This window comes from Salvelinus fontinalis, chromosome 1 (genome assembly GCF_029448725.1).
Source record: "Salvelinus fontinalis isolate EN_2023a chromosome 1, ASM2944872v1, whole genome shotgun sequence".
Classification (NCBI taxonomy): domain Eukaryota; kingdom Metazoa; phylum Chordata; class Actinopteri; order Salmoniformes; family Salmonidae; genus Salvelinus; species Salvelinus fontinalis.
In genome coordinates, this window is record NC_074665.1 from 24,954,979 (window position 1) to 24,964,503 (window position 9,525).

General features: G+C 41.3%; 1 long non-coding RNA gene across 1 annotated transcript; it reads left to right on the forward strand.

The window, feature by feature from the left end:
- Window positions 1-1,163: 1,163 nt before the first annotated feature.
- Window positions 1,164-7,106, forward strand: LOC129851030 (uncharacterized). Its single transcript, XR_008758926.1, has 3 exons — window positions 1,164-2,932; window positions 3,472-3,562; window positions 5,069-7,106. It is a non-coding gene; the product is annotated as an uncharacterized LOC129851030 (long non-coding RNA).
- The last annotated feature ends 2,419 nt before the right edge of the window (window positions 7,107-9,525 follow it).

Below are 9,525 nucleotides of genomic sequence, written 5' to 3' on the forward strand. Positions count from 1 at the left end.
AATTCACATAGAAATGTGAGTTATAGATCTGTCATTCTCATTGAAAGCAAGTCTAAGAAGCGGTAGATCTGTTATGTGTGCTATTTCTATGCTTCCCGCGATTATTTTTTTTTTTAATTTACCTTATTTAACCAGGTAGGCTAGTTGAGAACAAGTTCTCATTTACATCTGCGACCTGGCCAAGATAAAGCAAAGCAGTGCGACACAAACAACAACACAGAGTTACACATGGAATAAACAAACATACAGTCAATAATACAATCGAAAAAGTCCATATACAGTGTGTGTAAATGCGGTAGGATAAGGGAGGTAAGGCAATAAATAGGCCATAGTGGCGAAATAATTACAATATAGCAATTAAACACTGGAGTGATAGATGTGCAGAAGATGAGTGTGCAAGTAGAGATACTGGGGTGCAAAGGAGCAAAATAAATAACAGTATGGGGATGAGGTAATTGGATGGGGTATTTACAGATGAGCTATGTACAGGTGCAATGATCTGTGAGGAAGATATGAGTCTCCAGCTTCAGTGATTTTTGCAGTTCATTCCAGTCATTGGCAGCAGAGAACTGGAAGGAAAGGCGGCCAAAGAGGCTGACCAGAATGCTCATACGTGCACCATCGCGCGTATGTTGATTTTGTCCACCCACACCAGACGTGATCAGGACAATTGAAATATTGAATTATCAAAACGAACTCTGAACTAACTATATTCGGGGACTGGTCGAAAAGCATAAAAAATTCATGGCAATTTAGCTAGCTAGCTTGCTGTTGCTAGCTAATTTGTCTTGGGATATAAAAATTGGGTTATTTTAACTGAAATGCACAAGGTCCTCTACTCTGACAATTAATTCACAGATAAAAGGGTAAACCGAGTTAGTTTCTAGTAATCTCTCCTCCTTTCAGGCTTCTTCTTCTTCTTCTTTGGACTTTATATGGCGGTTGGCAACCAACTTTAAGGAGCATTACCACCACCAACTGGGCTGGAGTGTGGACCTCAGTTTGTCTTTCAATGACCCACGTGGGTATATGCTCTTATAAACCAATGAGGAGATGGGAGAGGTGGGACTTGCAGAGCGTCAAGCGTCACAAATAGAACCAAGTTCTATTTTAGCGCCTGGCTACGCAGACGCAGACGCTCGCGAGCAGTGTGGGTGCAATGATTGACTAACGTATGTGTACATTTATTTTGCAACGCTCACGCTAGCGACGTGAGTGGTGTGGTCAGAATGTAAGTTTAGTTTTTGCGTCTCTTTTTGTTTTGTACACCAGCTGACAATACAATATTTTTGGTTATTGAAAAGATATTTCACAGCGGTTTAGATGGTACAATGATTCTCTACACTACTTGTTTCATCACATAAACTGAAATTAGGCGGACCATTAGAATCTTAGCAACCAGGAAATGGCAGCGCGATTCCTGCCTATTGCACCTATTTAAGTTGAGGTGATTTTCTTCACAAGGCAACTTAATAAAAAAACTCCTCTCTCCAGGTGCTCAGCTGGGTACAGTGGTCGCCCTTCCCCTGTCTGGTCAGATCTGCTTCTACCTCGACTGGACCTGGGTATTTTATATATTTGGAAAGGCCGACAGAGGGTTTGAAACAGAGAAGATGTGAAACTGAACTTTATAGCATTTGACCCATTTCACACAGGTTTTTCGTAGTGTCGGCTTTGTACAGTTTTGTCTTTGTTCATGCTTACAATGAATACAGACACGATTTCCTTTATGCATTCCTTTTTTTAGGGAACATAAAGGGGAAAACACTTGGTGGGAAATATGATTGGGGGGAAATTAAGTGCATGTCACAAGCAAAGCTTGTGCGGCATGTCCGTACATGTGTTTGTGTTTACATTTGAGTCATTTAGCAGATGCTCTTATCCAGAGAAACGTACCATTTGACCATTAGTGCACTATTTGACTGTGTGTGTTTTAGGTATTGTGGAGATTGTGTGGTTCATCCTGTGGGCTCTCCTTGTCAGTAACACTCCAAGCACACACTCGCGGATCTCAGAACAGGAGAGACTACATCACTTCTACCCTGAATAAGGACGTATGTTGCAAAAGCAGCTGGGAATTGTAGTGTCTGATCTTTATGTCTAAGGCCCACTCTTTGTAAATTGGCAGACTATGGTTGTGTCAGGTTCATGAACATTAAGTACATAAATATAGAATACAGTGGTCAAATACGCAGTGAAGTTATGTACAGCTTTTTTGTTTTTGTTTTTGTCCTCAGTACAGTAGCAGTGTAAACTGGCACACTATTTGGTGCAACAGCAATCTCAACAGGAGGAACTGACTGCCTTTTTATGAACACTGTTATATGCAACCCTTTTTACTGCGGTCACATAACATTTATTGTATTTTTACTTCACATTTGTTATGCAACACATGGCAGACATTGAGACATTGAAAAAAAAATAAGGTGTTTCTAGCCAAATATCAACAAAGCACTTTTCTAAGCCACCCTCAAATAAGCCAGTGATAAAAGTGATATTCCACATGGGCAAGTCTAGTGTTATTTTAAGATGGTCATCTTTGATGTTCTTTTGTTCAGATCTCTCCGACAGGGGACCACATCCCCTGGGGGTCCATCTTGAAGGCCATGCCGCTGTGGGTCATAGTGGTGGCTCACTTCTACCACTGGACCTTCCACACACTACTCACCCTGCTGCCCACATACATGAATGATGTAATGGGCTTCAGTATCAAAGAGGTGAGTTCGTTTGTTCTGGTCACACACCCAGCCACACAGTCTCTGTCATTAACCCAGTGTTTGTTGTATGTGGTCCCGTTGGAACGGTGCCCTGTCGCCTCTGCCCTACACCGGCTGTGGGCTGCTAGCTGTGCTGGGTGGCCAGCTGGCGGATTACCTGAGGGAGAACTTCTTCTACCGCACTGTGGTCATCAGGAAGACCTTCAGTCTCATCGGTGAGGAGCAGCATTACCAGGGGACAGAGAGAGACACTCACAGATGAGCACATATACACACTCACCCACACATACATTCATGCTCACACAATACATGCTCACAATCCACATATTCAAACACGTTCAAACACCTACACTGTCTCTATCTTCTAGCTGTATCTCACATTACCTCTATATTTGAATGAATCTAATATTTTTTTTTTGTTATCAATGTCTTCCCTCCATGTATCCTATGTTTACCATATTCGGTGGGTGTATGTAAGTATGATTGGTCCGGCAGTGTTCATCGTGGCTGAAGGATTCGTAGCCTCCGGCTTCAACATCAATCACCGCAACATTGCCCCCCCCCCCCCCCCCATAAGATACTGAGATCACTATTGATACTGTTACTAGCACTTCATTTTTAGAGAGAGGAATGACCAGGAATGTATAGCATAGTAAAATGGTTATAATACAGTAATAACCATTGAATTATTGTCTTGTTGTGAGATGTGTGTAACTGTCAAAAAATTGTGTGAATGTTCCTTTTCCCTTTTTAGTTATGCTGGAATTTTGTTGGGAATCACAAACTCCTTTGCCACGATACCTGGTATGGTGGGACCAGTCATAGCAAGAGCCCTGACCAAAAATGTAAGAATCTGTTATCATCACATATCTTTCAGATAATGAAAGTACAGTATTATAAAACACTTTGCAGAACTCATGATTGTTGTAAGTGTAACAAAGTTAAATTAAAGCACATGTTGGGCTCAGGATGCAGGTAGAAGTTGCCAGCCTGGTGTCATAGACCAGGCGTAACATAGTAAACATATATCTGGGACACTCAAAAAATGTGTATGATATGTTACGTTTGGTATGGTTACTTAAGGCAAAAACGAAAGTATGGTGGGTTGGGGTGGATGGCAGGTTGCGAGTTCGAATGTCTTCACGGACAACTTTAACATTTAGCAACTTTAGCTAATTAGCAAATGTTCAACTACTTACTACTGTATAGCAACTACTTAGCATGTTAGCTAACCCTTCCCCTAACCTCAGGGCCTAAAATTAACACCTGACGAATGCAGGTAGATTTTGGCATTGGCGGGTAAAATGTCTTTTTCACCAGCCACTATGGCGGGTGGTCAGGGCTCCACAATGTGATCATTTCACTTGCATTTTTTAAATAAAAATAGTAAAGTATAATTACATTTATAGTAAAAAAGTGAAATTTGTTGTCTCATCTGTGATATTTTGATTAAAAAAACTTGGGTCACAAAAAATGAAATTAAACAATAGACTGTACCACATTACTTCTTACTATTAATACATTTATTGTTTTAGAAACATTACAAAGTAGTATGCTCATCTGTTTTGTTGGTGTAATCTGAGTGAAAAAAATCATATTGGGGCTGGTAGATTTAAAAAAATCGACCTGCCACAATAGCTGGTGGATCAAAAAGTAAATGTTATGCCCTGCCTAACCCTAACCTTAACCCTTTTACCTAACTTCTAAACATACCCCTAGCCTTGCTAATGTTAGCCAGATAGCTAATGTTAGCCACCTAGCTAGAATTTGTAACATATATGATACATTTAGCAAATTCGTAAAACATATAATAAGAATTGTAATTCGTAACATATCATACGAAATGGGTGATGGACATCCACAAATTAAGACATACCATACGAAACGCAACATATCATACTAAATGGAGTGTCTCAGATTTACGTATATAATAATACGAAATGCTCTGAGACCAGGTTGAAGTTTCTAGTTATCCCATATCTAGGATCAGATACCCTCATCAAATCCTATCCTTTGATCCGATCCTATCCAAATCCTATCAGATACCCTCATCAAATCCTAACTAGTATTACGGGGAAAAAGGCGACACTGACCTTAGACCAGTGTTTAGGTAGGGGCAACTTCAAAGTTTCCTGTCAGTCTTCACCAAGCTGCTCTACGCACAACGCTATTGGGAAAACAGCCTTGTAAAGAAAACAATTTAAGATTTTAATGTTTGTTATTTTTGGTAAGTTGACCCAATATAATGGGTATAAGTGCCTTTTTTTAAATCAATTATCAATGATATTACTCTTTATGTAGGCCTTTTTGTGTGGTATGATAACCCCTTTCGTTTTTTACTTTGTTTACAGGTAGGGGTTTGCGCTGGATTTTGTGGACTCTTGTGCCTAAAATCACTTGATGAAGTCTTGCATGGCCTGACATCAGACAAGTACCATTTCTATTTTTAGTCATCATTTGTTGCTTCCTCCGCTAGATGCTCAGGAGAAGAAAAAACAACAACAAGCCATATGAATTAAGGATCTTGTATGTAGCACAGTTAGCGGCAACTGAAAGAACCCAATCTCAGAGGATAGAATCCAAGTGCAGTTCACCCACTCCCAAGGCGAAGGATATACGTCTCACTCGAGAACAGGCCCCGACCCCAGTGATCTGCGTGAAGAGGAGGCGGAGAAAGAGAGGCCGGGGGGCAGGCTGCCTTCTGAGGAGTCGGAGGCGATCGAATAAACCCCCACTCCCCTCTATTCTGCAAGCAAGCATGCAATCTTTGGACAATAAAATGGATGAGTTATTGGGTAGATTAAACTACCAACGGGACATTAAAAACTGTAACATCTTATGCTTCACGGAGTCGTGGCTAAAAGACGACAATATCAACATATAGCTGGCTGGTTATACGACGTACCGGCATTATAGAACAGCGGCGTCTGGTAAGACAAGGGGCGGCGGTCTATGTATTTTTGTAAACAACAGCTGGTGCACAATATCTAAGGAAGTCTCGAGCTATTGCTCGCCTGAGGTAGAGTTTCTCATGATAAGCTGTAGACCACATTAACTACCGAGAGAGTTTTCATCTGTATTCTTTGTAGCTGTTTACATACCACCACAGTCAGAGGCTGGCAATAAGATAGCATTGAATGAGCTGTATTCCACCATAAGCAAACAAGAAAACGCTCAACCAGAAGCGGCGCTCCTAGTAGCCGGGGACTTTAATGCAGGGAAACTTAAGTCAGTTTTGTTAAATGTGCAACCAGAGGGAAAATAACTCTGGACCTCCTATACTCCACACACAGAGATCCATACAAAGCTCTCCCTCGCCCTCCATTTGGCAAATCTGACCATAATTACATCCTACTGATTCCTGCTTACAAGCAAAAATTAAAGCAGGAAGCAACAGTGACTAAATCAATAAAAAAGTGGTCAGATGAAGAAGATGCTAAGCTACAAGACTGTTTTGCTAGCACAGACTGGAATATGTACCGGATTCCTCCAATGGCATTGAGGAGTACACCACATCTGTCATTGGATTCATCAATATGTGCATCGATGGCGTCGTCCCCACAGTGACCGTACATACCTACGCCAACCAGAAGCCATGGATTACAAGCAGCGTCCGCACTGAGCTAAAGGCTAGAGCTGCCGCTTTCAAGGAGCGGGACTCTAACCCGGAAGCTTATAAGAAATCCCACTATGCCCTCCGACGATCCCTCAAACAGGCAAAGCGTCAATACAGGACTACAGTCGTACTACACCGGCTCTGAAGCTCGTCGGATGTGGCAGGGTGTGCAAACCATTAAAGACTACAAAGGGAAGCACAGCTGAGAGCTGCTGAGTGACACGAGCCTACCAGACGAGCTAAACTACTTCTATCCTCGCTTCGAGGCAAATAACACCCAAACAGGCATGAGAGCACCAGCTGTACTGGAAGACTGTGTGATTAAGCTCTCCGCAGCTGATGTGAGTAAGACCTTTAGACAGGTCAACATTCACAAGACCGCAGGGCCAGATGGATTACCAGGACGTGTACTGCGAGCATGCGCTGACCAACTAGCAAATGTCTTCACTGACATTTTCAACCTCTCCCTGTCCAAGTCTGTAATACCAACATGTTTTAAGCAGACCACCATAGTGCCTGTGCTCAAAAACACTAAGGTAACCTGCCTAAATGACTACCAACCCGTAGCACTCACGTCTGTAGCCATGAAGTACTTTGAAAGGCTGGTCATGGCTCACATCAACACCATCATCCCAGAAACCCTAGACCCACTCCAACTTGCATACCGCCACGACAGATCCACAGATGATGCAGTCTCTATTGCACTCGTCACTGCCCTTTCGCACCTGAACAAAAGGAACATCTATGTGAGAAGGCTCTTCATTGACCATCGCAGCCCCCCCCCCCCCCCAACAAATGTAATTAAATAATTTAGGATTTTTTGGGGGGGTGGGACCGCCAAATGTTACCATGGGTCAAAGAGAAGAATGTTCTCTTTTATAGCTAATTTCATGATATTCTACACATTTTGCTATGAGGCTGAGAGGAAAATGTGCAGTTTTATAGCTAATATCATGCTTTTCTACACATTTTTGCAATGATGCTGAGCGTATTTTACATTATTAAAGAACATTTCCTGCTTTTGAGAATAAATGCAACTCGCAAGCACGCAAACATGTCACATGTAGCTTGATATGTGAATAAATTCTATAAGATTTGCAAGCATGCAACTCAATTTGAGAATGAATGCAACTCATTCACTAAACTTGCGACTGATTAACCTTCTGTGAAGCAGAACTACATTTGATGATTTTGAATCTGCACACTCAATAGTTGTATCACTAATTTAGCAACTGACCTCTGGCAAAAGTTTTAAAAAAGTGCTCTGCATGCAAGTGTAGCACATGGGGATGTGTAAAACTTCTCTTCAGCTTGAAGTGTCCGCACTGCACCAGCGAATAGCTAGCTTTTTGCATGGCGCCGACTGGTAAGACTCTTCAGGAGGACGGTCACGTGTGCTAGGAAGGAAAATGGCCCGAGTTCGCTCCAGGTATGGGCCGAATCGGTCAGGAAGTGGTACTTGATAACATATTGTTTTCACCACTTCTGAACTCGTCAGACAAAGTTCCGCCCCAATTCATTTTCATAGAGGGCACGCAGAGCAATGCTCAGGGGATTGTGGTAAGGTGAGTGGTGAGGACCCTACTAGCAAAGCGGTAGAAAAAGTTCAGCTCTGCTCTACTTTCTGCAAATTGCACACCCCCACCACTGCCGTTAACCAATCAGGTGAGGAGCATATGTGCTTGAAAAACTTCCGTTCATGAAACAGTTCCGCCTGCCATTAGTTCCGGGCAAGCAAGACCAAAAAAGATGGAGGAAAGCCAATCATTGCTCTGTCTGGTTTTCCAATTCTATATGATGTCGCTTTGCTAGAATACAGTGACAAAATCAGAAGGTCAATGGCATGGAGGAGGATTGCAGAGAGTGTTGGTGGGTGAAGAGAGATTTGCAAGAGATGTTTGCTTGTTCTGTTAGCTAACTATGAAACTCAATCAATATAAACCTCAAAACTGATCAAGGCCATTATTTGTGAACGTGTTGACTAATTCTTATTATATTTGCCCACCAAAGGGTAGAAATCACCAGTAACACACAACATTGTAAATTAAACACCGGGCATGAATTTCCCATGTCAAATGCTACAAATGTAATTATGGTATCTTAACATCATGATTCTCATATATTATATCTTATGGCTCTTTCATTATACCTGTGTCTTGATCTGGATGATTATAACTCACTTCCTGTAAAATACATTGGCCTACATGTAATGGGTACTTTAGGTAAAGGAAATTGTGGTTTTGACTTGCAAACATTGTGCAAAGCTCTCTTCGCCCAACTTCAACATCAACAATCTCTGCAATCCTCCTCCATGCCATTGACCTTGTACTCTAAAATCATTCTAAGCAAATAAGGTAGAATTACGCGCCCCAAGATCCTTATCGACATTTTGAATTACCCTACAAATTGTCAGCTCCTTATTTTCATATACAATAATGTACCTACAATACAAGGGATGGATTTGCACGAAACAATTTCATGTCAGAAAAAACAAAGGAGGTTAGTTAGCATCATATATTAACTGCTGGTATCATTTTAAACAGGTTTTGCTGTTTTTATTGACATTTGTCAATAAAACTCATGAATACATCTATTTATGTCAACTTGTTTTGTATTCTACTTGTAGCTCTGGTTGTCCTGAAAAGAAAAATGGTAAAACACTTCACTATGAGGCTAAATATAAGACCTGGACATGAAGATACAGTTGAAGTTGGAAGTTTACATACACTTAGGTTGTAGCCATTAAAACTCGTTTTTCAACCACTCCACAAATTTCTTGTTAACAAACTACAGTTTGGCAAGACGGTTAAGACATCTACTTTGCATGGCACCGAATTTTTCCAACAATTGTTTACAGACAGATTATTTCACTTATAATTCACTGTGTCACAATTCCAGTGGGTCAGAAGTTACACTAAGTTGACTGTGCCTTTAAACAGCTTGGACAATTCCAGAAAATTATGCTATGGCTTTAGAAGCTACTGATAGGCTAATTGACATCATTTGAGTCAATTGGAGGTGTACCTGTGGATGTATTTCAAGGCCTACCTTCAAACTCAGTGCCTCTTTGCTTGAAATCATGGGAAAATCAAAAGAAATCAGCCAAGACCTCAGAAAAAAAATTCTGGTTCAAGTCTGGTTCATCCTTGGGAGCAATTTCCAAACGCCTGAAGGAACCACGTTCATCTGTGC